The sequence below is a fragment of the Papio anubis genome, chromosome 11 (genome assembly GCF_008728515.1).
Source record: "Papio anubis isolate 15944 chromosome 11, Panubis1.0, whole genome shotgun sequence".
Classification (NCBI taxonomy): Eukaryota; Metazoa; Chordata; class Mammalia; order Primates; family Cercopithecidae; genus Papio; species Papio anubis.
In genome coordinates, this window is record NC_044986.1 from 103,818,160 (window position 1) to 103,845,549 (window position 27,390).

The window sequence follows — 27,390 nt, forward strand, 5'->3', positions numbered from 1 at the left end:
GGATATACCAATTGCTAGCTATGAAACGTCAAATAAATTGTTTATTCTCTTTGAATCTTACTTTCCTTATATTTCCTAATGAGGGTGACTCCTATTCTGGTTTCTTTTTAGTGTGGTCACTGTTGTAAATACACTGACTATGTAAAAGTTCTTTGAAAATCAAACTGTGCTGGCCGGATGCGGTGGTGGCTCATGCCTGTAACCCAGCACTTTGGGAGGCCAAGGTGGACTGATCGCCTGAGGTCAGGAAACCAGCCTGGCTAACATGGTGAAACCCCCGTTTCTACTAAAAAAGTACAAAAAAGTAGCCAGGTGTGGTGGCAAGCGGCTAATCCCAGCTACTCAGAAAGCTGAGGCAAGGAGAATTGCTTGAACCCAGGAAGCTGAGGTTGCAGTGAGCCGAGGTTGCACCACTGGAGCTCCAGCCTGGGCGACAGAGTGAGACTCCGTCTCAAAAAAAAAAAAAAAAAGAAAGAAAGAAAATCAAACTGTGCTATAAAATAGGAGGCATTATTTACATCCCTAGAGAAAAATCATCCTTATACATTTATGGGGAATTACTTTCCTTGGTATTTGAAAAAAATAAAATCTTGTTAACTTTTTAACTTTGATTTTAGGTTCAGGGGTACATGTGAAGGTTTGTTATATAGGTAAATTGCATATCACAGGGGTTTGGTGTAAGATTATTTCATCGCCCAGGTAATAAGCACGCTACCCGATGGGTAGTTTTTTGATCCTCACTCTCCTCCCTCCGTCCATCCTCAAGTAGACCCCAGTGTCTGTTGTTCCCTTCTTTGTGTCCATATGTACTCAGTGTTTGGCTCCCACTTACAAGTGAGATCATGCAGCATTTGGTTTACTATTCCTTTAACTTTTAAGTTAAATGTTGGATACATACGTAGAAGGTTTTTTTTTTTTTTTTTTTTTTTTTTTTTTTTTTGAGACAGAGTCTTACTCTGTCACCCAGGTTGGAGTGTAGCGGTGCGATCTTGGCTCACTGCAACCTCCACCTCCCGGGTTCAAGCGATTCTACTGCCTCCCTTTCAAGTAGCTGGGATTACAGGCGCCCACCGCCATGCCCAGCTAATTTTTGTATTTTTAGTAGAGACGGGGTTTCACCATGTTGGTCAGGCTGGTCTCAAACTCCTGACCTCAAGTGATCCACGCCTCAGTCTCCCAAAGTGCTGGAATTACGGGTGTGAGCCATTGTGCCCCGCCTGTAGAAGGCTTTGAATGCAAGATTGGAAGTTTGGATTTTGTCACAGTGGCAGTAGTAGTTATTTACAGATTTTCAGCTCGGGAGTGACATGCTACTTGGTTATTTCATTCAATTTATATAGTCTTTTCACTTTTAAAATACATAAATGGTTTAAGCTTAACCAGGAGATTGCCATTTCATGATGAGTTTCATAGGACTATCATCATCATCATCATCATCATCATCATCTGTTATTTTGTGCCAAGCACCATTCTGTAGTTTAAGTATATTTACTCATTTAATCCTCACACAACCCCATATATAATTACTATTATAATTATTATTCCAATTTTATGAAGACACTAGGCACAGAGAAATTAAATGCTTTTCCTTAGCTTACACAGCCAACAAGCAGAGAAGCTGGGATTTGAACACAAGCTTCAGTCTGTGCTCTTCAACAAATATTCAACTAGATTCAATATTTATTGAATATCTACAATATGACACAACTGTGTTAGATGATGGAGCCAAAAAGAAGGAAAATAGCCAGGCATAGTTGCTCACGCCTATAATCCTAGCCCTTTTGGAGTCTGAGGAGGCAGGATTGCTTGAGCCCAGGTGTTTGAGGCTGCAGTGAGCTATGATTGTACCACTGCACTCCAACCTGGGTGACAGAGCACGATCCTGTCTCGGAAAAAAGAAAAAAAACAAGGAAAAGGTATAGTGACAGCTCTTATGGAGTCTATCCTTCATGAAAACATCCTTGTTAATTATATTTTCCCCTAGTTAGTCATAAATAATCACTATTTACTTATTTATTAATTTAACATTAATCTGTTGAGCACTTACTTTATGCCAAGCTTTGTTCTAGGTGTTTAAAGCCAACGAAATTATCTGCCTTCATGGAACTTACCTGCTAGTGAGGGGAGACAGACAATAAACAAATAAATAAGTAAAATATATATCTGAAGATGAGAAGTGCGATAGATAAAAGAAGGGACGGAAGATACTGCTGGGGTGAAGGTGGGAGTTGCAATTTTAAATAAGCTAGTCAGGTAAAGACTCATTGAGAAGGTGACTTTTGGTCCAGGACCTGAAGATATCTAGGAAGATACCTGGAGAAAGAGTATTCCTGGCAGAGGAGCAACAGTGGCAAAGATCTCCAGGAATGAGTACACCTGGAGTGCTGGAAGAAGAGCAAGGAACCCCGTGTGACCAGAGCAGAGGCAGAGCACAGCAGGGGACCAGACAGAGCACAGTGGGGGACCAATCCAGGACTTTTGAGACAGCCATGAAGACTTTGACTCTATACCAGATGGGAATACACTGGAAGGGTTTGAGCAGAGGAGATTTTAAAAGGATGCTCTTGGATGCGCTATTCAAAGTAGGCATTAGGTATAGGGGTTGGAGGAGAACCTGAAGTAGGAAAGCCAGTTAGGAGACTATTGCAAGAATCTAGAGGAGAGATTATGGTAGTGTACGTCATGATGGAGGTGGTAAGAAGGGATTGGAGTCTGGATAGGTTATAAAGGTAGAACCAATAAGACCTCCTCACAGGTTAGATGTGGGGGTGCAGGAGAAGAGAGAAGAGCCAAGGATGACACCAAGGCTTTGGACCTGAACAATTTGGAAGGATGGAGTTACCATTTATTGAGATAGGGAAGAGAGTGGGATTTACAATTTTTATCTAGGGGGAAAAAGTCAGAAGTTCCATTAGGGACACATTAAATTTGAGATGCCTGTTACACATTCACTTCATGCTCTATAGGCAGGGAGATATTTGAGACTGCAGTTCAGGGAGGAGGTGTGAGCTATAGGTATAACATTAGGAGTTGTCAATACAGAGGAAGTTTGTCAAGCCTAGAGATTACTTGAGAATAACCTAGGAAAGAGACCGACTGAAAGACTGAGCCTTGGGGTGCATCAACATGTAGACTTAAAGGAAAAAAGCATCAGGAAGAAAATCAGTAGAAAATCACTGCCATGTTTGGAAGGAGCACAGGAAGATCTTGTCGCATTTTTAAACTAGATTCATCAGTTTCCCAACACCATATTCTGTTTGTTTATTGAAAACTTGGCAGCCGTGTGTAAAGTGGCATTGTTTCTTTTCACAAACAAATTAGAGCCCATTTAGTACTGTGTTTGAGTGCTATTAAATATTTAGGTAATCAGTTGCAGGACTAATTGACCTTTGGGGAGGTCTTTGTAGCCCCTTCTAGAATGTCAAGTGTTTTGTTTTTAAATAATAAAAAATTGTTGCTTGAGAGTATGCAAATCAAATTCTCAGTCCAATTAATTACATATTAATGTTTCGTTAAGTAAATCTGCTTAAGGTGAAATTGCTCTACGGTCAGTTTTAGCAAGTAACCAACTGATATTCGGGGTCATAGAAGGTCTTTAATGCAGGAATAATGTGAATCAAGGGAAATGTCTGTGAATTATATGGTAAGAGTTGTCTGTTCTCTTTGCATGGAGGTTTTCCAGCTAATTGAGTTCATTACTTGTCCCATTAAAGGAGATTAAGTATGTCAACACTGTAGCTGGATAATAGAAGGTCTGTAGCAAAAGTATGGCTCACGCTAAAGTTCAAATCTTTATTTCTAGGGAACAAGATATAGAGATAACAAAGGAAATGAGGAAACAGAGGTTTTAGCATTCCAGACTGAATATGAAAAGAGGCTCGGCAGGCGACAGGGCGCAGCGAAGAATGAAAAAGGTGGGGGAAATCTCACAAGATATTCTCCACTTCTTCAGGTCTGCCCCTCTGCTAGATACATTTCTGTTCTCCTGTCTTCCCCATCTTGGTAGCCTTATAACACATTCACCATGAAGCAGGAAAATAGGATCTGAAGGCAGGGAACCTAAGGCCGATTCACACTTCAGCTGTAACAGGAAATATCCTCTCCATAGGGCATACACTGAGAAAATGACTTTGTAACTTCACTTCATCCTCTTCATTTACATAGGGTGTACCCCAAGTAGAGGGAATTTAAATTCACAAAAACTGTGACAGGGCCTTTGTGCCCCTATGCTCAGGCCCGCTCGAATACTGTGAAGCTTACTTTCTTTTTTTTCTTTTTTTTTTTTTTTGAGGCAGAGTTGCAGTGAGCGCGATCTCGGCTCACTGCGAGCTCCGCCTCCCCGGTTCACGCCGTTCTCCTGCCTCAGCCTCCCCAGTAGCTGGAACTACAGGCGCCCGCCACCACGCCTATCTAATTTTTTAAAATATATTTTTAGTACAGACGGGGTTTCACCGTGTTAGCCAGGGTGGTCTGGATCACCTGACCCCGTGATCCACCTGCCTTGGCCTCCCAAAGTGCTGGGATTACAGGCGTGAGCCACGGCGCCCGGCCGGAGTGCACTTTCATTTTCCGTAAATCCCTTTATTCCTTCCTTGTTTTGTTTGTGCGTTTTGTCCAATTCTTTGTTCAAGATGCCAAGAACCTGGACACCCTCCACCGTTAACAGCCATGCTATCCCACCTGAGCAACTATTTTATTTTACTAGCCAGAATATTCCTGCTAAGGAGCTATACTAAGGACTCACATGTATTGTGCATCGCAGCCAGATGTTGCCTTCCTGCTGCAGTCTGTATACATATGAGCCAGGTGTGGCAGACACTGCTATTGGCTCCCAAATCCATTCACTCCCTTTCTCTACAGTAACTCTGGAATTTTAGCAGACACGGACCACACAAAATAAACATTAGTTTTTCCAGGCTGTTTTGCCATTCCATTCTGACAACATACCCATTTTGAGATTTGCAAAAACTTTTGCCTCTTCCGTGAAACCTGATCCGAATCACGTACCTGAAAGATGATTTTATTCTCCTGTGAATGCTTACAGGATTTTACCTGCACTTCTGTTATGACATTTATAAAAATGTCTGATATACATTCCTTAACACTTTTTTTTTTGAGACAGAGTCTTGCCCTGTCACCGAGGCTGAAGTGCAGTGGTGCACGTATAGCTCACTGCAACCTTGAACTCCTGGCTCAAGTAACCTTCCTGTCTCAGCTGCCTGAGTAGCTGGGACTAGAGGCATGGAATCCCATACCCAGCTCATTTTTAGTTTTTTTTTTTTTTTTTTAATTTTGTAAAGATAGGATCTCTCTGTGCTTCTCAGTTTGATCTTAGATTCCTGGCCTCCTTCTACTTTGGCCTCCCAAAGTTCTGGGATTACAGGCGTGAGCCACTGCACCAAGCCACATTCCTTAACACTTCTATCTTGTAAGCTCCTTGGACACATGAATTGGATTTTGTTTATGTTCCATAGCCTCATATCAAGTACTTTGCAAGTAGAAGGCATTCAATCAATATTTTTTGTGTATGGCATTGTGGAAATAGCTCCTTTGTTACTCTCTTCCCACTTGTTTTGGACTTCACTCTCCTAATGTTTTATTTTCAAATCTTTATTATTATTGCTTTTTGAGATGCAGTCTCGCTCTGTTGCACAGTCACGCGATCTCTGCTCGTTGCAAACTCTGCCTCTTGGGTTCAAGTGATCCTCCTGCCTAAGCCTCCCAAGTAGCTGGGATTACAGGCACGCACCACCATGCCTGGCTAATTTTTGTATTTTTAGTAGGCACGGGGTTTCACTGTGTTGGCCAGGCTGGTCTCGAACTCCTGACTTCATGTGGTCTGCCCACCTCGGCCTCCCAAAGTGCTGGGATTACAGGCATGAGCCACCGTGCCTGGCCATCTTTATTCTTTTGAATGGAATACAGACAACATAATTAAACTTGAGCAAACAGAAATTAAGTGGTTCTACTTTTATTTTTCTGTCATCTTTTAACATCTTTGCCAAATAAGAGGCTCCTAATTATTTCATTAATTACACTTCTATTTAAGACAATGGTGGAAAGCTTCCTTAAAATATACTCTCACTGTTACTCTTTTGCTTGAGAACCTGTCGTGGGCCTCCACTCCTTTCTGTGTCAAAGCTGAATTCTTCTGAGTCGTTTTTCAGTGAATTCCTCCCGTGGCTATGCAAATGTAATTTCTGCCACTCCCAGGAATAGCCTCCAATGCTGTCTGGTTAAACTCCTCACTGTATGGAGTGAACCCTGTTAACTCCCACTTCTGTTATTTCGTTTTTTCTCTTCCTCCAGCTGATACCACCTTTTTGCTCTAAGTTTCTTGCGGAAATCCTATTCATCTCTTAACTGCCTACTTGAAATTCACCCTCTCCTTGTAATTTTACGGTAGTACATTAGCACTTATTAATTGCTTTCTTTCTTAAACTGCATTTATAATTTACAATGCTTTTCTTAATTTAATTTCATTTAAAATGACCTCTGCTGTTTAATTGTTTGTACTCAACTAAATTATAAGCTGTTTGAATTCAGGAATATATATTTATATACTGATATTTAATTATGGTTAGTTATAGTTACATAATCACCAAGTAGCCACCTAGTCAAGGGCTGGGTACATAATAGATATTCAATAGGTACTTATTGATGGATGGATTTTTTTGGGTACAGAAGCATATTCTATAACCCTGAGTTAAATATAAACTAATTTTTTAAAAATTTTCTTTACATAATATATACATCTAATTTTATTTTTCATATCATTTTAAAATGAACTGAATGCCTATTGTCTACCTATATCACTCAATTTTATTTTTATATTTATTTATTTATTTATTTTTAAAACAGAATCTCACTCTGTCACCCAGGCTGGAGTCCAGTGGCATGATCTCAGCTCACTGCACCCTCTGCCTCCTGAGTTCAAATGATTCTTGTGCCTCAGCCTCCTGAGTAGCTGGGTTTACAGGCGCCTGCCACCACACCCGGCTAATTTTTGTGTTTTTAGTAGAAATGGGGTTCTACCATATTGGCCAAGCTGGTCTCTAACTCTGGACCTCAGGTTATCCCCCTGCCTTGGCCTCCCAAAGTGCTGGGATTACAGGTGTGAGCCACCGCGCCCAGCCAATTTTAAAGTGATTTCTGGGGATATGATCCCTCTTCAATGAAAATAAAAACAAAACCATACCTTGATAACTCTTTCTTGAAAAGTCACTTAACATACAAAATCAGCTTAAAATTAGAAATTAAAGACAATTTGATAAACTTAATTTTACCTATTTAGAAAAGCTTAGCAATCCACTTTTGTCTGAAATGAAGCCTTTTTTGAATTATAGATTTTGTCAACATATTTTATTGAATAATAATAACAAGTTTTTGAGAAAATAAAACCAGATAAATTATGAAGAAAAGATTATGAAGAAGGCTATGCAAGACTCCATTACAACGTAAAGAAATGCATCTTCACTAAGATAGTTTCTCTCAGTGCTAAGTTGTAATTCTTTGGAAACTACTGTATGCTGCAAGCATAAGTACTCCTGAATAAAATACTTACAGAGTCCTAAGAAGTTTATCTGAAGTATAAAAATTTTTTTTTTTTTGAGCAGAGTCTCACTCCATCACCCAGGTTGGAGTGCAGTGGCGTGATCACAGCTCACTGCAGCCTTGACCTCCCAGGGCTCAAGTGATCTTCCCATTTCAGCTTCCCAACTAGCTGGGACTATGGGCACACACCACCATGTCCAGCTTTTTTTTTTTTTTTTTTTTTTTGTATTTTTTAGAGATGAGATTTGGCCATGTTGCCCATGCTGGTCTCCAACTCCTGGGTTCAAGCCATCCGCCCGCCTCAGTCTCCCAAAGTGCTGGGATTACAGTCATGAGTCACCATGCCCAGCCTAAAAACATTTTCATGTGGAATCTAATTTATATGTAAGAAATAGTTATAAGCCCTTTTAATAGATCATTGAAAGGTGAAAATAGGCCGGGTGAAACAGCCTGGACAGAAACCCCGTCTCTACTAAAAATACAAAAATTAGCTGGGCGTGGTGATGGGTTCCTGTAATCCCAGCTACTTGGAGGCTGAGGCAGGAGAATTGCTTGAACCTGGGAGGCAGAGGCTGCAGTGAGCCAAGATTATGACACTGCACTCCAGCCTGGGCGACAGAGTGAGGATCCGTCTCAAAAAAAAGAAAAAAAAAAAAAAAGAAAGAAAGGTGAAAATACGTTTATAATAACAATTATAGCAAACTCAAAATTCACAAGATGTAAATTAAGGAGGCTTCCCATGACTTGATATTAAAAGCAATAAAGTGTTCAACATGTAATTCTTTTTGATTTTCCAAATAGTTTTGTAAAATTTTCATTGCTTTTATAAAAGATGACTATCTAATTAGGTGACATAAGGAAGAGAATATTTTGTTTTCCTGCTAAAGACTAAGTCTAAATTTCTATTATCATCGTAAAAATATTATTATAAAAATGACAAATTTTTATCAGCCTGGAAAAGCCTTAGTTCAGGTTTGATTTCTGGAGGTCACAGATGAAGTTGAAAAAGCTTACTGTGTTCTAGGTGCAGCATTAGGTTCTGGAGTTGCAACATGTTTATAACGTTTACAATACTGTTCAGAATTTCGTAATTGGAACAAATTATGCTAACAAATTTTCTGCAACAGGAAAAAGAAAAGAATTATTTTTTGACTTTAGGGTTCATGGGTTACACTTACATATCAGTTGATAATAATGACTTACTGATTAATTAGAAAAAATTCAGAAGCGTGTATAATTTTCACCTTATAATAAATCAAGAGCTGGCCAGGCGCAGTGGCTCATGACTGTAATCCCAGCACTTCGGAAGGCCAAAGCAGGTGAATCATGAGGTCGGGATATTGAGACCATCCTGGCCAACAAGGTGAAACCCCGTCTCTACTAAAAATACAAAAATTACCTGGGAGTGGTGGCACATGCCTGTAATCCCAGCTACTTGGGAGGCTGAGGCAGGAGAATCACTTGAATCAGGGAGTTGGAGGTTGAAGTGAGCCGAGATTGTGCCACTTACTCCAGCCTGGCATGAGTGGTGTGATCAAAAAAAAAAAAAAAAAAAAAGTCAAGGGCAAACATCCTATAGTCCCTTATAGGGACTCATGCATCCACACTTATGAATGAGATTCATGCTATTCCAGATCAGAATTTTAAGGTTTTTCTTCATGGTCATTAATAAAGTTGCAGAACAAAAGATTCCTTATTCTGATAATGTCATTGTAAGTTATAGAGACTGCGTTTCCAAGCATGAAAATATGTGACATTCCCAAGTGATTTAAAATTTGGAAACATCACCATTTCATTTTAACTACTAGGTTTAAAGTGTGTATTTCTCTTATCTTTAAAACAACTAATTTAAAATACCTTTAAAAGGATTAATAGTATTATGTAAGAGCATAACACTCCTATTCTCAAATTTATCTTAAATATATGTTTCTGAGATTGTTCTGAAGGAGTCTCTGCCTTGATACTTGTCATACTGATTTCAGAAATGAGTCAGACATAAAGTAGAAGTACGAGAGACACCCAATTATATCCAGAAATTGACACCCTACAGTTATTTTAAAGTGCTCTTTGCTTATTTCTGTGGTCTTTTGTTTGGGACCGAATATAGCTGGACCTACATTTGAACTGTATGAGGAGAGAATGGGGCTGGGTGCAATGGCTCATATCTGTAATCCCAGCACTTTGGGAGGCCAAGGCGGGAGAATAGTTCAAGGCCAGGAGTTTGAGACTAGCCTGGGCAAATAGTGAGACCCTGTCTTTATGGAAACTGAAAAAAAAAAAAAAAAAAAATTAGCTGGGCGCAATGGCACACACCTGTAGTCCCAGCTACTTGGGAGGCTGAGGCAGAATGGCTCAAGCCTAGGAGTTTGAGGTTGCAGTGAACTGTGATCATGCCACTGCATTCCAACCTGGATAATAGCAAGACCCCATCTCAAAAAAAAAAAAAAAGAAAAAAAAATGGAAGGCAGGATAGAATGTAAAATTTGTGAAGAAATTTACTACTGTTGTGATGTAATTGTGAATTTAAAATATTTTAAATTTTACTTATCTTTCCAATCTTGTCTTCTAGTTAAAGGGTTCTTTCGTTACCTAAGATTTGTCTTTGAAGTCTAATTTTTATTTTATTTTATTTTATTTTATTTTATTTTATTTTATTTTTAGCAAGACTCTGTTGCCCAGGCTAGAGTGCAGTGGCACAATCTTGACTCGCTACAACCTCTGCTTCCAGGTTCAAGTGATTCGCCTGCCTCAGCCTCCCAAGTAGCTGGGATTACAGGCGTGTGCCACCATGCCCGGCTAATTTTTGTATTTTTAGTAGAGATGGGGTTTTACCATGTGGCCAGGTTGGTCTCCAACTCTTGACCTCGCCTTGGCCTCCCAAAGTGCTGGGATTACAGGCATCAGCCACCGTGCCTGGCTCTAATCTAATTTTTAAATCATTTGATTAAAGTGAAAAAGCCAATAAATGGAAACCTAGAACTTAGCAGTGAAACTAAGACATTCCTCTCTTCTTAGCATATTAAAGCATGTGGGGGGCCAGGTACAGTGGCTCATGTCTGTAATCCCAGCACTTTGGGAGGCTGAGGCAAGAGGATCGCTTGAGCCCAGGAGTTGGAAGCTGCAGTGAGTGAGCTACGATTGAGCCACCGCACCCCAGCTTGGGTGACAGAAGGAGACCCTGTTTCAATAAAAAGAGCATGTGTGGTAGGCAATCTCTAGGATGACTCCCTGTAACCCTCATCTTCCCGTAGTCATGCCTTTGCATAATCCCCTGAGTCAGGGCAGGACTTTGTGACTCAGTTCTAACGACTAAAACAGAATAGAAGCCGTGAAGCATCCCTTCAGAGACTGGTTTACAAGACTGCTGCTTCCTTCCCTTTTGGCTGCCCAGTCTCTGGCTGCCTCAAGGATCACTCAGAGGAAAACCAGCCTCCATGTTGTGAGCTGCCCTATGGAGAGGACTGTGCTGTAAGGAACTCAGGGAAGTCTTCCTCTTTGATTAGTTTGGACCCCAATCCAACATCCCATAAGGAATGGAGGCCTCCCAACATCTGCATGAGGGAGTCATTGAGCACCAGTAGACCCTTGAAATAGACTTGACCATCAGCTTGACTGTAACCTCACAGAAGATTCTGGGCCAGAACTACCCTCCTGGTTATGCGGCCCCCAGAGTCCCCAGTTTCAAAAGCTGGGAGATAAAGAATGTCGTTTTAAGCTGCTACATTTTGGAGGTAACTTGCTTTGCAGCAGTAGATAAACAATATAGAACATAATTTCTAATACTTTCATAACTAAAACCCATTGAATGGAATCCAGAAAACCCAATTTTAGACCACGTTCTACTCAATAACTGGTAGTGTTATATAATGTACAGAGTAGGAGTTCACCAAAACTCAGATGTAGCTTTTTTTTTTTTTTTTTGGAGACAGGGTCTTACCCTGTCATCCAGGCTGGAGTGCAGTGGCACAATCAGGGTTCACTGCAGCCTCTAACTCCTGGGCTCAAGTGATCCTCCTGCCTCAGTCTCTCAAGTATTTGGGGCTACAGGAGTGTGCATACTGTCATGCCTGGCTAACGTTTTTATTTTTATTTTTGGTAAAGATGGGGTTTTGCTATGTTGCCCAGGCTGGTTTCAAACTCCTGGACTCAAACAATCCTCCCACCTTGGTCTCTCAAAGTGTTAGAATTACAGGCACTGCACCAGGCCAGCATCTTATGTTTCTTAATGTGAAATTTCATTTTCTAGAAGTCAGTAAAGATCTAAGCTCTAATGTCAGACTGCCTGGGCTTCAATCTTAAGTCTACTAGCTATTGAGTGTGCACAGGTGCATGAATCTTTTCTCCAAAACTTATTTTTTTGTCTTTAAATGAAGGTAATCGTAGTACTGTTGTGAGAACTGAATGAAGTAATTCAGTAATTTAAAGTGCTTGGTAACTAGTACACATTTAACAATGATAAATTATTATCATCATCATTATTATTACCGTCAGGTCAGATAAGAGACTGACAGCTTTGATTCTTGATATTTTTCTTCCCAGCTTGCAAAAGAGCCCTTCATTCTTTAGAAAATAAAAATACAACTAGTTTGCTTTTTTTTTTTTTTGAGATGGAGTCTTGCTCTGTTGCCCAGGCTGGAGTGAAGTGGTGTGAATTCAGCTCACTGCAACTTCCACCTCCCAGGTTCAAGTGATTCTCCTGCCTCCGCCTCCCGAGTAGCTGGAATTACAGAAGTGTGCCACCACGCCCCACTAATTTTTGTATTTTTAGTAGAGATGGGGTTTCACCATATTGGCCAAGCTGGTCTTGAACTCCTGACCTCAAGAGATCTGGCTGCCTTGGCCTCCCAAAGTGCTGGGATTACAGTTGTGAGCCACTGCACCTGGCTAGTCTCCTATTCTACAGGAAACTATGACTAAGAGTTGTTTCAAGTTTTAACTTAATAGCGAGCTCTATTTAGAAAGTATTTTTATTCTTTAAAAGAATATTTTGATTTATAAATTTCTCATTTAAGCTATGATGAAGTTTTCATAAATTTAACATGGGACAAAAATGCAAGTAGTAGGATTACCAACTTGCATGATACTTTTTAGGTACTTATTAGGAAACCTGAATATTGATAAGACATAAATTGTGTCCATAAATTAATGCTTTCTTCACTGAATACAGCAAAACTATTCATGCAATTATAATGTTTCCTTCAGAATAATAGCTTTCATTCATTCAACAAATACGTATTTAGCACCTCCTGTGTTCCAGGGACTCTTTTGGGTGCTAGAGATGTAGTGATAAACATAACACAATCCTAGCTTTTAAGGAACTTACAGCTGGAGCCAGAAGTACACAGACAACTTTAGGACAGCTTAAGGAATACAACTGAGTATGGGATACAATGAGGTACCAAAAAAATAGGGGTGAAAGGAGGTTCCCTGGTGGAGGTGAAGATCATGGGCCTCAGTCATCAGGCAAGAAAAGTGGACAGAGGAGTTGGGCTACAGTTCTGGGGTTACTGTGTAGATACCTAGAGGCCAAAGAGTGTGTGGCATATTTATGGAGCCACATGTAATTCAGTATGGTCCCATCTTGTAGGGCAGTGAGGAGTGACCAGAGATGCAGCTAGGGAGAAGAACAGGGTTCAGATAATAAAAAATCATGTATACCATACCAAGGGTTTTGGATTTTATTTTATTGCTATAATTTTTGAGAAGGAGTCTTGCTCTGTCGTGCAGGCTGGAGTGCAGTGGCGTGATCTCGGCTCACTGCAGCCAAAACCTTCTGGATTCAAATGACTCTCCTGTCTCAGCGTTCCGAGTAGCTGGGATTACAGGCATGCCCGGCTAATTTTTGTAGTTTTAGTAGAGATGGGGTTTCACCATGTTGGCCAGGCTGGTCTCGAACTGGCTGGTCTCGAACTCCTGACCTCGTGATCTGCCTGCCTCAGCCTCCCAAAGTGTTGGGATTACAGGCGTGAGCCACCATGCCCGGCCGGGTTTTGGAATTTATTGTGAATGCATTGGTGAAGCAAGGACTGGTTTTAAGGAGGGAAGACTCCAACAGGTTACTCCCTTATTCAATAATGTTCCTTTACTCAAAACTTAGATTTTCTCAATTTAAGAGAATGCCTCTTAAATTGCCTTCAGCTCACTCTTTTGAATGGACTCAATGCTAATAAATGCATTTGAGAGTGAGCTTGAACTGAGAGTGGAATGGGAAACAGAAACCTTGTAGAGGAACTGTGTTTAGTAAACAAACTTGATGATGAAGCAGGTTAATTATTATTTGGGGTAAAAATTTTGCTCTGATTATAAAGCCATGAGGCTGAATCATTGCATCTTATTACATTTCATAAAACAGACATTTGTATGCATCTGAATTTGTTAATTGAATGGCCAATCACGTTTTTAACTGGCTTGATAACAGCAGAATACCTCAAAACTAGAATCTCTTCTAGTATCTCTTCTAGTTTTAAGAAAATGGCAGCCTGGGAAGCTTTTGGTTGGGGCCAGGATGCTGCAGTCAGAGCAGGGCTGTGAGCAACCACTGCCTGCTTCCCACACATCGCTCGGCAATCTAGGTTGTGGTCCCACTCTCAATCATCTCAGATGTCACCACCGTCATTTGGGTGTGGGTTTCTCACCTGGCAGTGCTGTCTACCAGTGTTCGGAACATTGCTATATGCATTTGTCTTCTTTAAAGTGTTGGTACAAACACGTCCAGTCAAATTCCGTGATGTGTGGAGTCTTTCTCACTATAGTAAGATGGTTTAAGGCCAATACTGACCATCTTTTACACTCATCCTGTTCATAGTTTATGGCAAGCATATGGAGGAAAGTCTGTATTTTTTTTCTTTTTTTTGAGAAACAAAGCAGAGATTCATGTTTGAGACCAACTTAAAATATTCTACTAACATTATTTTATAGCCATAAAGTGTTTATTCCCCAATTTTTACTTATGATATGTAGCATTAATGACAGTTTTTCTAATTTGAGAGATCAGATGTCTTCACTTTTTTGTGGTTTTATAACTTTATTTCATGTATTCGACAATCAGTGCTTAGTTCTCATCCATATTGATTGTAGATTATTATTATCATTTTTTCTTTAGACAGGATGTGGCTCTGTTGCCCAGGCTGGAGTGCAGTGGTGCCACCTCGGCTCACTGCAGGCTTGACTTCCCAGTCTCAGACAATTCTCTCACTTCAGAATCCAGAGTAGCTGGGATCACAGGCATGTGCCACCATGCCCAGCTAATTTGTGTGTGTGTGTCTGTGTGTTTTGTTTTGTTTTGTTTTTTTGAGATGGAGTCTTGCTCTGTCACCCAGGCTGAAGTGCAGTGGTATGATCTCGGCTCACTACAACTTCCATCTCCTGGGTTAAAGCGATTCTTCTGCCTCAGCCTTCCAAGTAGCTGGGGTTACAGATGCGTGCCACCACACCCGGCTAATTTTTGTATTTTTGGTAGAGATGGGGTTTCACCATGTTGGCCAGGCTGGTCTTGAACCGCTGACCTCAGGTGATCCACATGCCTTGGCCTCCCAAAGTGCTGGGATTACAGGCGTGAGCCACCACACCCAGCATTTTTTTTTTCTTTTTTTTGAGATGGAGTCTCACTCTATTGCCCAGGCTGGAGTGCAGTGGCGCAATCTCGGCTCACTGCAGCCTCCGCCTCCCAGGTTCAAGCAACTCTCCTGCCTCAACCTCCCAGGTAGCTGGGATTAAAGGTGTGTACCACCACACCCAACTAATTTTTCTGTATTTTTAGTAGAGATGGGGTTTCACCACGCCCGGCATTTTTTGTATTTTTTTTTTTTTTGTAGAGGTGCAGTTTCACCAGGTTGCCCAGGCTGGTCTCAAACTCTTGAGCTCAAGTGATCCACCTTCCTCGACCTCCCAAAGTGCCGGGATTACAGGCATGACCATCGTATCCTGCCTGTCTGTAGACTTTTGAAAGTGGCAACAGGTGCATAGGTAACCAAAGTATAGAGCTCATTTGGTGAATCTTCATCCTCATTACGTTTTCTGGATAACCACACATGGATGGGTATGGAACACCCTTATTCCTTTAGCCTAGACAGCTTTGTCAAGCCTGGTATCAACAAGCACATCTGGAGTTCCCACCTCCTTCACAGCAAATTTCCAGATCTCTTTGAATGCCCGAGGGACATACTTCTTGAAGCCTACTCCATGGATGCATTTCTGAATGCTGATGGTGTATTCTTGGGTCACCACCTTGCTGATGGCAGAACAGCCTTTCTTCTCGCCACCCTTCTTTGCAGGAGCCATTCTGCCAGGCCCAAGTTGGAAAGGAAGCCAGATGTCTTTACTTAATAGTTTTTCTCCTTTAGCAGACATAGTCTTATAATCCTATTTATTTCCAGAAAGAGTTTCTGCCAGGTGGAAAAAACATATGCAACAAAGTGAAATAAAAATAAGTAAGGAAACCAAGAAAAAGAGAAATACGAGTAGAAAAGACAGAATGAGAAGAGAGGTTATCACACAAAATATATACAAAGAAGACTATGCTTTCAGGAAGAAAGCCATGCATTTGCCTTAAAACTTCTTAAGGGTCAAGAGGGAGAAAAAAAACACCATTAGTTGTAATTCCCAGTGCCCAGGTGATTTAGAGAAATCACATACCACCACCACCATTACCATCAGCAGCAGCAACTGTGCCCTTGGAGAAGCCTGGTAATTTGTGGTTCTGAGACCAAAGAAATTTTTCTTGCTCCAGGCGCCACTCATCAACCATATATGCTATGAAGTGCTCTATTGTGGGTTACTTAATTTCGCAACACTTTTTATTGAAATAGCAGGAAACAAAAGCCAAAATGTGACAAACTTAATGGAGTTAATAATGACTCAAATCATTTTACAAGGAAGAGGCAAAGAAGCACCTATTTAATTGCTCCAGTACCACTCTACCTCTGCGAATTGACATCAACAAAATAGACAGGTGTACCCTACCTTTCTCCCCACTCCGCTCCATTCCCTAGCTGCAGGGGAGCCTGGGAAAGGTAATTTTTAGCTTCTCAGTACAGGAAGGCACAGTAGAAGAAGGCTGGGGGAGATATTGTGTAACGAGTCTACTATATCCACCTGTATTAGTCTGTTCTTATGCTGCTGATAAAGACATACCCAAGACTAGGTAATTTATAAAGGAAAGAGGTTTAATGGACTCACAGTTCAGCATGGGTGGGGAGACCTCACAATCATGGCAGAAGGCAAGGAGGAGCAAGTCACATCTTACATGGATGGCAACAGGCAAAGAGAGAGAACTTTTGCAGGGGAACTCCTCTTTATAAATAAACCATCAGATCTCAGAAGATGTATTCACTATCATGAGAACAGCATGATAAAGACCTGACCCTATGATTCAATTACCTTCCACTGGGTACCTCCGACGACATGTGGGAATTGTGGGAGCTACAATTCAAGATGAGATTTGGGTGGGGACACAGCCAAACTATGTCACCACCCCAGTAATTTTAGTCCTTTGGATATTGGTTGGTCTAAGAATTGGTTTGGACCCCATTTCTGGCTGATAAGATGTGAGGTGGTATCTTCTGGCAAGGGCTTCCCTTCCTGAATAGACAGAAAAAAACTTCTGAAGGAAATCATTCTCTGACCTTACCCTTCTTCCTCTCTGGAGCCCAAATGCAATGCCTGGCTATGTAGCAGCCACATGGAGACCGTGAGGTGACAAGTATGAGAACAAAAGTCAACACATTAAGGATAATAGGAAAGATAGAGCTGGGTCCCTCATAGTATTGTTGAGCCATTGCTCCAGACCTGTATTGACTTACCTTGGACTATTTTTATTTGAGACAAATAAACATTCATTTGTTAAAACAACCAGAGTTGAACTTTCTGTTTGCTGCTGGATGCATTCCTAATCTAGAGTCTGTTGCAGCAGCCAGGCTAGGACAGACAGCTGTGAAGATGCAGAGACGTGGTCAGACTCAGGATATATTTTGGAAGTAGAACCATCAGGACTTGATGACAGGTTGGCTGAAAACAGGAGAGAAGGGGATGGAAAAAATCAAAGATGTCATCTATGTTTTTTGCTAGATATGACTGATGGAAATGTGTAATCTTGTTTTAATTCAGAAGGTGGGAAAATTCCTACTCTCACTGCTGCAGAAATACCTAAGGAAGATAAAAACACTTTTGTTGCTCCCTTGAAACCTGTTTTCCATTGAGGCAAACAAAAAGTTGGGTTAGATTAATGTTAAATAATGCAGAAGACAGTTGGAAATTCCTAACATCTATTCTGGACACTGTAGCTGGAACATATTGCAGCCTCTCCATGCCTTCTCATCTCCCAAGCCTCTTTTCCATCAAAGTCCAGGTGTACAAAACAAAATCCTTACATCAACTATTATGTTCTGGTTTTTATTGCTTGCAGGAATAGACTATTAGAATACTAATACTTCTAAAGAATATATTAACTTCTCGAGTCAGTAAATAATGCTCCACAGCTGGATCAAATAAGCATTTCAAATCAGAGCTATTTTTTTAAAAAGAATATTTTTTTTTTAATGAAAAATTTTTTTTAGAGATAAGGTCTCACTTGTAGCCCAGGCTGGAGTGCAGTGGTGCAATCATAGTTCACTGCAGCCTCGACCTCCTGGGCTGAAGCACTCCTCCTGCCTCAGCCTCCTGAGTAGTTGGGACTACAGCTGTGCCTCGCCATGCTTGGTATTTTATTTTATTTTTGTAGAGATGGTGGTGGGAGCGGGGGTCTCACTGTGTTGCCCAGGATGGTCTAGAACTCCTGGCCTCAAGCAATCTTCCCTCCTTGGTCTCCCAAAGTGCTCAAATTATAGGCATAAGCCACTGCATCTAGACCATATCTTTCTTTCTATCTATCTATCTATCTATCTATCTATCTATCTATCTATCTATCATCTATCTATCTATCTATCATCATCTATCTATCTATATCTATATATTCTATAATCCTAGCACTTTGATATTTAAAAATTTCAAGTAAAACAGTTACATGATGTGTATATTTTGTATCTATTCTTACATTGCTAAGGCTTTACTTTTGTTGATGAGAATAAACTAGGAATGTCAAATACATTGCCTGCTATAACCACAGTTACTTTTAAAGAAGATGCATCACCCCCCTATACCTCCTGAAAGGGCAGCCTTTAGGTACACATATTGCATGACCTCGTCATCCCCTGTCCCAACCCCAGCTGGAAGGATAATACATAAGTTGGCATGAGTAGGCTTGGAAGGGTAAATGGGTCATTGAAATCCCCCTCCTCACCTCCTGTCAGAGAATTGATATAAAAAACTTAAGTGAATGAAGCAGTCTTCAGCAGAAGGTGAAACTTGAAAGATATGAGGTAAGCCTGGCATGGTGGCACACACCTATAATCCCAGCTACTCAGGAGGCTGAGGCAGGCAGATCGCTTGAGCCCAGGAGTTCGAGACCAGGCTAGCAACATAGTGAGACCCTGTCTCTACAAAAAATTTAAAAAGCAGCCCAGGTGTGGTGGTGCACCTGTGGTCCCAGTGACTCAGAAGGCAGAAGTGGGAAGATAGTGTGAGCCCAGGAGATCAAGGGTGCAGTGAGCCGTGATTGCACCCCTTCACTCCAGCCTGGAGTAAAGAAATGCCATGAGAGCCTCCAGGTAGGTCCTGAGTGGGGAATGGCAAACCAAGTAACTGGCTTGAGCACAGAGAGCCAGGTCACGGTCTGTGATGGTAGAATATTCCCTCCATGTGCCTCTTCTCCTGCCTAGCACTGGGTGGCAGGAGGAGGAAGCCCGGGTTGCAGCAGTGGCAAGATGAGCCTCAATAGCCAAAACCAGTGATAGCCAGGAAGTCAGCAAATTCGTCTGAAAGACCTTCGAGGACAAAGCCAACGTGGCCTCTGTCTCCTGTAAACTCATACCTCAGTGAACTGAGGGAACTAGAGCCAGGCTCTGCCTTTTACAACAAAAACAGCCCAACCAAAGCAGCCCAACCAAAACCCCAAACAGAAACAAATTCTACTATCTTTTATACTGTAAATACAAATAATTACACTTTTGTGTTCTCTCCAAGCTTATGCTACATGAGAGCAAGCCTTTGGGGCTCATGGAATACTTTCATATGAATAATCCCAGACATTACATTATGATCTAGCTTCCTTCCTTCCTTCTTTCCTTCTTTCCTTCCTTCCTTTCTTCCTTCCTTCCTTCCCTCCTTCCCTCTCTCCCTCTCTCCCTCCCTCCATCTCTCCTTCCTTCCTCCCTCCCTCCCTCCCTCCCTCCCTTCCTCCCTCCCTTCCTTCCTTCCTTCCTTCCTTCCTTCCTTCCTTCCTTCCTTCAACAGGATTTGTTCTGTTGCCCAGGCTTGAATGCAGTAGTGCAATCATGGCTCACTGCAGCCTCAACTTCCCAGGTTCAAATGATCCTCCCACCTTAACCTCCCAAGTAGCTGGGACTACAGGTGCATACCACCATGCTCAGCTAATTTTTAAAATTTTGTATAGAGATGGTGTCTCACTGTGTTGCCCAGGCTGGTCCCAAACTCCTGATCTCAGGTGATCCTCCCTCCTTGGCCTCCCAAAGTGTTGGGATTACAGGTGTGAGCCACCACCCCACACCTCAGACATTATTTTCTCTAAAGGAAAACCTAAATTGTACATGAGGCATTTCATTCAAAAATCCCACTGAAACTGAAACATTCTGTGAAACTAAAGAAGGATTTCTAAGGAAGATACTTTTGCAGCCTTCCTCCCCAGTCACCTGGCCCATGTTGTGTGAGGTGGAGGAGAGTAAACCAGGACCCAGGACTTCCAACAGCACATCTCTCTCTCTCTCTCTCTCTCTTTTTTTTTTTTGAGATGGAGTCTTTGCTCTGTCACCCAGGCTGGAGTGCAGTGGCACGATCTCCGCTCACTGCAAGCTCCCCGCCTCCCGGGTTCACACCATTCTCCTGCCTCCGCCTCCCAAGTAGCTGGGACTACATGCATGCACCCACCATACCTGGCTATTTTTAAAAAAACTTTTTGTAGAGATGAGGTGTTGCTATGTTGCCCAGGCTGGTCTTGAACTCCTGGTCTCAAGCCATCCTCCCACCTTGGCCTCCCAAAGTGCTGGGATTACAGGTGTGAGCCATTGAAGCTGGTCTCTGTTTGACATCTCTTTTCTAATTCTTCCACTTTTCTTGTTAACCAAATTTAGCCAAATCAAATACCCCCACAAATTGTGTGTGTGCACAGTGGCTAAAACCTTCTTGTGACTCTTGTTTGCCAAGCTACAAAAGACACTGTACCATCCCTGATACACAGAAGCCGTGTCCAATGACAGGAGGGTGGGATAAGTACATGGGATATGATGACTGTGGAAAGCTCTCTGGGGCAGTAATGTTTAAGGTGAGAATTTCAGGAGAAGAAGAAACCAGCTATGCTGGAACTAGCATTGTAGCAGAGGAAACAGCATATGCAAAGGCCCTATGTCAAAGCATTTGGATATTTCTTGGCATATCCAAGGAATAAAAGAAGACCGAGATGCCTGTAATCCTAGCACTTTGGGAGGGCGAGGTGGGTGGATCACCTGAGGTCAGGAGTTCGAGACCAGCCTGGCCAATATGGTGAAACCCCCGTCTCTATTAAAAATACAAAAATTAGCCTGACATGGTGGTGGGCGCCTGTAATCCCAGCTACTTGGGAGGCTGAGATAGGAGAATTGCTTGAACCCAGGAGGCGGAGGTTGCAGTGACCCGAGATCACACCATTGCACTCTAGCCTGGGCAACAGAGGGAGACAAAAAAAAAAAAAAAAAAGACCAAGTGAACTGGAATATATTGAGAAAATGGGAGAAATGACAGGACATGAGCCTAAGGAAGTATGTAGAGGACAGATAGTATTGGGACTACAGTAACATGTTTGCATTTTACTATCAGTGTAAAGAAAGCCTTTGAGAGGTTTAGGCAGTAAAAGTGTCATAATCTGTATTTCAAAACTGTTGATACCAGTTATACAATGTTCACAAATGGGCAAAACTGATGGCAATAGAAGGTAGAAGAGTGGTTACCTTTGGGGGTGATGACTGGGAGGGAGAAGGAGGGAGTGCTTTTGAGGTGCTGATCTATTTCTTGATCCAGGTGTTGGGTATACAGGGATGTCCAGGTTATAAAACAGCACTAAGCTGCATATTTATGATTTATGCACTTTTCTGTAAAATGTATTCTGTAATATTTTGGTAAAAATTTAGCTAAAAAATGGAATACATGCTTACAATAGTTTGAGGAAGAACAGATTTCAGGGACAAGGCAGAGGGGAGACCCCTTCAGAAAAGGATGTTGGCTTGAACTAATATGGCAGCTGTCAGGCCAGGTGTGGTGCTTCGCACCTGTAATTCCAGCATCTTGGGAGGCCGAGGTCAGAGGATCACTTGAGTCCAGGAATTCAAGATCAACCTGGGCAACAGAGTGGGTCCCTGTCTCAACAAAAAATTTAAAAATTAGCCAGGCATGGTGATGCATGCCTGTAGTCCCAGCTTCTTGGGAGGCTGAGGTGGGAGGATGGCTTGAGGCCAGGAGGTCAAGGCTGCAGTGAGCTATGATCATGCCATTGCACTCCACCCTGGGCGACAGACTGAGATCCTGTCTCAAAAAAAAAAAAATCTAGTAAATTTTTTAAAAAGGTACAGTTGTTGTCAAGATAGAGAAAATTAGACAGATAGGAGATATTTTGGAATGAAATTGCTGGAACTTGCTGATGGATCAGATACTGGCATCTTAAAGAGAAGAATGACTTCTAGGTTTCTGACTTGCACAGCCAGGTGAAGGGTGATGCCATGCCATTCAGTGCATTGTAGGCAGAAGGTCAAGGATTCAGCTTTGGAGATATTATGTGATTTTTAGACACTCCTGAAGCATCTACCAGGTGGTTGTAGCTTCAGGTAGATTGTTGGATCACTAACTGATGCTCAGAGAAGAGATCTGTGAAAGAGGCATAAGTGTTGTTATTGTAGGCATACAGATTGTAATAGAAGCTATGAGAATGTTTGGGGTCATCCATGGAAAGAGGGTGGAGAACACAGAGAAGAAGACCAGGACTATCTTAAAGAGCTGCTTCCTTTAGAGTTGGTTAAAAAAAAAAAGAGAGAGAGAGAGAGAGAGAGAGACAGAAAAGAAGATCAAGGAGATAGGAAAAAAGCAAGCAATTGCGGTGTCAGTCAGAGGGTTGCCTGGTGCTAGGTGGTTAAGTAAGATCATGATAGGGAAGAATCCTTTGGATTTGACAACATGGAGACCACCAGTAACATCTCTAAGTATCTGTCACTTTATTAATGATCCCAAGCTTGTCTTCCTCTGTGAAATGCCCTAATAATTTACCTACTTCCCAGAGTTTTTGTGTTTAAAGCACTTTGCACACTTTGTGCAAGACCTGGCTAAATATGAGTTGTTAGTTTAGCTGAGAACAAATGCTTGCATTGGTATAAAATAAGGTTTGATAACACCCTCCTAATAAACCTGTTAAAGGAATACAGAAGTAATGTTACATTTTAGAAAAGTAGATTTTAAAAACAGGTATAGGAAGTAGGTCTTCCTCATACCTCCATCTGAATCGATTACAGCTGGTAAATCTGAGAATAAGAGGACCAAACCACATCTTCAAGGAAGTGGAATACTCAGTGGCAAGGTTAGGCCCTGCCACCCATTTATTTAATTAAGAATCCTTTAGAGAGGTAGTTTGAGTATTGGTAAAAACAGAGAGATCTGTGTGGCAGAAAACATGATGATAAATTAAATCACCAACATATATTTCAGTTTCTATACAAAACAGTCTAGAATCGGCTCACTATAATTGTATGGCTGGTGGAGATGCTTCAAAGACATGCTGCAATTCAGCAAAAGCTGCCACAGGACCAAACAAAGCCAGTGGCCCAGGATTAGGGGACCTAATACTAGTAAAGATAGAGTCACAGTGCTCCCTACAGTTTTTAAGCCTGAAGGCCAAGACGAGGCCAAGGATGCTGATGCCTTTCTCCAGGTCTTTCTAGTGTTCATATTCTACCACCCAGAAATCTAGTCCTAAGAAGGGAAGTTACCAGTCATTGCCAGGGCTAGCACAGCACTGGGACAATGGGAATATGCAGGAGATAGTTCCTCTATTGCCTTTCAACTGAAGATGGACCAGGCTGGGTGCAGTGGCTTATGCCTGCAATCACAGCTCTTTTGGAGGCAGACAGAGATAGGAGGATTCCTTGAAGCCAGGAGTTCAAGACCAGCCTAGGCAACATAGCGAGACCTCCCCCCGACCCCCTGCCCCCGCATCTCTACAAAAAATTTGAAACAAAAAACAATTAGCCAGGTGTGGTGGCAAGCACTGTTAGTCCCAACTATTCGGGAGGCTCATGTGGGAGGACCGCTTGAGCCCAGGAGTTCCAGACTATGGTGAGCTATGATTGCACCACTGTACTCCAGCCTGGGTGACAGAGCTGTCTCCAAAACAAAAAAGATGGACTAATTGGCCAGGTTCTCAGATAAACCTGGTGGTGGAAGGTAATCTTTGGCAACCAACAAACTGGAAAACATATTACTCATTTTTAATCTAGTTAATAAGAGAAATTGAGAGAAGTTCTAGCACAACTGTCAGGTACTGCAAAGGCACTATTTTTCCTGGTCTGTTCTGCTGGAACTCCCATTCCTAGACAGCCTGGCGTCAGGCACAGCTGAGAGGGAAACCCTGTCAACAGAGGACAGGTCCCTATTCTTACTGAGGGGCAGGTGATCAGGTCACCATGCTACCAGAAGAAATAGCATTGACTGTTGGCTGAGCCACTGGGTTTTCATGCACTGGGATCGGGAGGCTGTGATCAGAGAAACAGATGAGAATCTTTTCGAAAACAGACAAATATTAAAATGCAGGAGGTCTATTTACTTGTCAAGTCAACGTTCAGTAATAAGGGAGAACAAAGTTTACCCTGCTATCAGAAAATAAGAAATCAGAATCCAGTCATATGGGATGGGAGAAGCTCGCAAGCTACTAAAACTGAACTCAGGAAGCAGATAACCAGCTAGGAAAGAGGTACCCTTAAATGCCTGGCTGTATCTGAGAGTGTATCTCCCTTCTTCAGAGCCCAGAGTAGAAGCTAAACAATTCCTTCATAAATCAGCACACATCAGCTTCTAAAATCAGCAAGATGTCTCCAAACATCTTGAACTGACATTAAGAAATGCTGCACCATTGAGAAAATGGTTTCCAAGCATTTGAACTTAAAGAATTAACTTGTTGAAACACATTTTTGATCATTGATAAGTTACTGAATTCAAAGAGAAGTAATCAATAATGAATGGTAAACCAATTAACTAGGAATCATATTTCAATTTTTTTTGTTTTGGCAAACTTGATGATTAGTTGATATTTTTCAAATATTTAGGAACAAGGAACACATATAAATTTCACATTTGTGTCATTAGCATTTTGACCAGCAATTCATTTTTCAATTTCATGTGTGAAGCTAAACTTTCTGATGATCTGTTAATCTTCATTTGTTTGGAATTAGCCTGAAAAGTACTAAATACTGCTTTTTGGATAAAATCTTGAGTGGACCGGAACCAGTTTGTTAAGAAAAAATAAATCTGAGTCCTCTTCATGTTTGAAGTAACTGAACTATTACTTCAACTATTGCTTGGCTATCTTAACAGTTGATCTTGATTTCCACACAATGTGAAAACTTATTATTAATATAACCAAAGGGGAAAAAACCCTTAAATCTATTACAAAATGCTTTAAGAGATAGTATTTGGTCATGATATTTATTAACACAGTTCATAGTGAAGCTGAAATATGGCAATAATCTGGTTAGTTTGATTTATGTGGATAGACAAATTATCTGGTTGTCAAATACATTACAAAACTCATATTTTGCTTTCTATTTTATAGACCTGATTTTAATGATCTGTATATTTTACATTCATGTCACGTTTGTACCTGAAATCTCTAATTAATTCATGTTTTCCATTACACCTTGGAGTAATCATTGCCCAGCTACAGGGAACAGTATGAAATGAAGTGTGTTATGCATCATTAAATGTTAATGATAAAATAAGGTATTATCTAGTTAGTTAATTTAGACCAGGTAAAACTGTACACAGAAACGTTTCTCTCTGTTGCTCAGCAATTCAGCCGTTTCTCTGCACATCCTTCCCTCAAGTTCTCCTCTCCCATTCATATTAATTATTCGAGGTCCCGAAACTTTTTCTTCCAGCAACGTTTGCTCTGATACTCATTCAAAGGTATAAATAATTGATAACAACTTAGAATGTGAGTTTTCTCAGTAGCATTTGGATTTTACCGAGGTTCAAACTTTTAAGCTACAAAAATGTTGAATGCATCAGTAAATGGGTGATGGAAATATTTGGGGAGGATGCACTCTTTACAGTTGTCCTTGAAATTGTATCAAGTAGCCACTTGCCTACTCTGTCTGCTAGGAAGGCAGACAAGAATTCTGCACCTTCCTCTTCCACCCCTTAAAACTCTCCTTTGTTTTACATAACCAGAAAATGTTTATTTTAATTATCTAGATCTTCATTTCTAATTTTCCTTTTTTACTGTAAGAAATGGCATGGTAAAAGGTTCAATAAAACTATAGTATTTTATGCTCAATATTCTAAATTAAGAATTAAAGTCCTACTATCCAGATGCCATTCCAAATGATTAATTTTGTTTCACACTGTTCATAAAAATAATACATTACTTTTGGTGTTGTTTTTTCCCACCAAGTTGCTTAGTTAAAAAAAAAACCATTATTAATTGCTAGTTCCTATTATGTAAGTAGATAAAATATAATTAGAAAAACAACTGGATAGTTTCACTCTACGTTGTTCTCAGTGCAATGTCCAGTTTGCAAATGCTTTATTTATTTGTTAATTTTAGAGGACAGCATTTCAGTGCAATAATTGAAAATAGCTCATAGCCTTTTCTGTGAAGAAACAAAACATTGTTTGTGTTGGTGTCAAGTAAGTTAATTATGCTTTATCATCTTCAAATGGAGCATATAATTGATTTATGAAATTCTGTTATCACTGTGTTGAGACCATTGTTAGTAATCAAGAATTCCAATAGTTTCTTCTTATTCTTCATGTACAAAATCATCTGGGTATTCCATAGGTTTAAAAGCAATTCAATTTGGAACACTTGTACTATCATAAATTGAAGAATTAAAAACTAGATAAAAAGTGTGGAAACTACTGTAAAAGATCACTGACTTCTAAAATATATTGCATTTATTGTAGCAATACTCTCTTATTCAGCAATATGACTATGTAATTTTTCTCTAGTACTTTGTAGAATTTTCATTAATTCCACTTAAAATAAATGGCTTATATGCAGTTCTTTTTTGTGACATGAAAACTGTAACATTTTGGCTGATCAATATTCTTTTGCTTGTTTATTTTTAGGTCTTTACAATTACCTAAGGAATTGCCTGAGGCATTGAACATATTGCCGGATATTTAACTGAAAACAAACAAAAATGTTTTCAAACAAGGATGTAGATTAAAAAGTTATAAGATGACCTCAATATCACCCCCACTCCATCGCCTCTACCACCACCACCAGCCCTGCCACACACACTCTCAGAATGTTTGGTATCATGTACAACTCGCCTAAAGCAAGAGATAATGTCAAAAATTTAAAAAGAGAATGCTACTCCTACATTTCCAGGTAACATAAAGAGTTGTAACCCTTGAACTTCCTGTATATATTAACATTTATTTTCAACACACTAATTGCTCTTGTGACCTTGGACCTCAATGAATTTTATGTATTTAATAAATGAATGCAAGTGTTCACCTTGATTTTAGATTTAAATTTATCTTTGAACC

At 40.8% G+C, this 27,390-nt stretch overlaps 1 long non-coding RNA gene across 1 annotated transcript; it reads left to right on the forward strand.

Moving 5' to 3' along the window:
• The first annotated feature begins 1,121 nt into the window (after positions 1 to 1,121).
• On the forward strand, positions 1,122 to 27,363 carry LOC108587525. Its single transcript, XR_002524200.2, has 2 exons — positions 1,122 to 3,914; positions 26,965 to 27,363. It is a non-coding gene; the product is annotated as an uncharacterized LOC108587525 (long non-coding RNA).
• The last annotated feature ends 27 nt before the right edge of the window (positions 27,364 to 27,390 follow it).